Raw genomic sequence first — 2,919 nt, 5'->3', positions numbered from 1 at the left:
CCCGCCTCGGCCTCCCAGAGTGCTAGGATTACAGGCGTGAGCCACCGCGCCCGGCCTATTTTTAATTTTAAAATAGCTCAAATTTAGTTAAGATAAATGATTTCTTACTCTTTATGTAGTTATTTGAATAAATACAAAGGAGTAACCATATAACGATATTTAAATGTCCACTTATTAGGATTCCAATAATACCGGTATAAATCAAATAATGCTGATCATTGATTTCAATGATGATTTCCACTATCCTATTGGGCAAACAATTATTACAGGCTCTTTATTAATTCATTTACTATTTATAAATTAATTATCAGCTAGGGCTAGGCCATGTGCTGTGTGAGGGGGAAATATACAAAACACTGAGCAGAGTATACACAGGCTTTGTCTTTATGGGGTCACAAATTAGTGGAGAGATAAAAGTAAATCTAAAGCAAAAGCAAGAAAATAATTATAAATATGATCTCAACAAAATCTTCTAAGCAAGACCGTGAATTCTTCTCTTTCCAGCATATCTTAGTACTCATTTTAGATTCTGAGTAAATGCTCTCCACAAAGTCCTCATTTCATTGTATTTACTTTGCAAATAAATGGGTAATCTATATTAAAAGTAAAAAGCAGATTTGTCTTTTTAAATATAGTTGTTCAGTATACCAGGAAAAAAAAACTACCCTTTCATAAAGTAACTTGGCCTGTATTTGTACATTTTTGTAAATATGAATTTACATCTTTAAATGGAATTTGTAATGATGCAGCAATTAAAACTTAGCTAGTTTAATTATTACGATTTATCCATTATTGATTAAATATAAGATGCAGAGGCGAAGATATGCATGTTGATTTCTACCCTTTTTATTTAATTTTTCATCCCCTCTCCTCTCCTTAATGCAAAGAAATCTCTTTTAATCATGGTGAGGTTCCCAGCTAGATTCTAAAAACCCTAAGACATAGGGGAGAATTGTTTTAATTCACATTTTGTCCTTGTGGCAGTGCTGTCTATTAACATCTTCCTTACCTTTGGTGCCTCAATTAGGCAAGACTGTCCATTCATGATTTAAAAATATGCATGATTTCTGTAAAGAAAAATTTTAAAGATGTAGTTGTTATAATTATTTCAAACATCTTTTCAATAAAAGGTTTATTTAGCACATTCAAAGAATTGTGTGAATATTTTAGGAATACATAGGCAGTTTATTTGTTCTCTTAGTTTGGCTAAGTGAAGGAAAAGGTTAAAATTATCATAGTCATAGGATATTGATGGCAAAGTAATGAAAATCAAACGCATCCTAGTTCCAAGAACAAATGCTTACATAGCTTTCTACCTCTGTGGAGTTATCGGCTCTGACATCTGGTTTCTTGACCAGACTTGTTCTGTATGGTTGCAAGCTATTTTTGTAGAACCAATATGTGAAAGCTAGAAGTCAAATAATTAATCCACAGGGCAGCCATTCAAATAGATTGACAGAATTGTGGTTTCCCAGAAACTATTTTCCAGTATAAGCACTTTTAGTTTCTTCAAATGTTCCTTGTAAGAGTTGCATTCATGTCTTATCATCATCATTTGTAACAGGTGGAAAGCCTACATCATTTCTTCAGAGGCCTGCAGCTTCCAACACTCTGCCTCATCCACAAAGAACCATCTACTCTCTGTCTTCTAAAAATGTAATCAAACTTCTCTTCTGCTCATGTATTTCTCCCATCCTTTCTGTCATCGTGGCATTGTGAATGATATTTAATGTATTGTCAGAAGGTTACTGTGTTTAGTCTACCATCTCCAATATATCATCTTAATATAATGTTCATTCACTCCCATTTCCTCCTTAAAAGCCTTACCTACATAATTATTTGCTAGTGTGAATGCATATGTGTTGTAACATTATATATGTATATGTATACTGTGTGTGTATGTGAATTTCATTATTTTCCTTTTCTTTGGGCTTTTTCTTCCTCCCCTTTCTCACACCCTTCCCACAGATAATTCTCACACTACAACCAACACATGCACATGAGGTCATGTCAGACAATCCATGTAAGTGCATTTTCTTCCATATTTTTCTCTAAGCTTCCATAATTTTGTATATATGTAAGTATAATTATTATATGTATATATAATTTATTTTGTTTTTATTAAATTTATATATAAACAGTTTAATTGTATGAAGAAGGATTTTTAGTTAAGATATTTGTGTTCATTTTTAGTTCATTTATAATTTATGTTATTATTTAATATCACTTAGTATACCTCCAATTCACTGTTTTTAATGGATGCATAATATTCGAGATATACTATAATTTATACAATTATTCCATTATTGATAGAAATCCATTTCATTTCAAGATTCTTTGTAACTCTAAACCATGTTATCATAACATAATTGCTCCCATGTCCTTATAAATGGGTGCTTTTGTATTTGTGGGATAAAGCACCAAGAATGGGGTTAATGGATTAAACAAGACACACACACACACACACACACACACACACATATCCACACATATACGTGTGTGGATATGTGTAGATATTTCCTAAGTATTTTGCTAAAAGGCTATAACAATTTATATGTACATGAACAATATATTACAGAACTCTTGAAAACATTTTTTAAGTAGAAAGATGTTAAAAGAGTTTTTAATTTTGACATTCTGATTCCCGCAATATGATAGCTCATTGTTCCTTTTTTTAATGCATTACCCTGAAAACTAATGAGTTTGAGCATCTTTTCATTAGAATTTGTTCTTCTATTAATTGCCTCTTCATGTAATTTGCACATTTTCTGATATGTAGTACTCTTCTTGTCATTTAACAAGTACTATTATAAATTAAAGACAACAACTCTATCTTCGGCATTGCAAAATTTTTTATAATTTATTGTCTATTCGTGTATTTTGTTCATGTTATTTTTTTCTATGCTGACATTTTTTAAA

This window comes from Propithecus coquereli, unplaced genomic scaffold (genome assembly GCF_000956105.1).
Source record: "Propithecus coquereli isolate 6110/MARCELLA unplaced genomic scaffold, Pcoq_1.0 Scaffold276, whole genome shotgun sequence".
Taxonomy (NCBI): domain Eukaryota; kingdom Metazoa; phylum Chordata; class Mammalia; order Primates; family Indriidae; genus Propithecus; species Propithecus coquereli.
The sequence above is the reverse complement of the archived record's forward strand: the minus strand, read 5'-3'. Positions refer to the sequence as shown.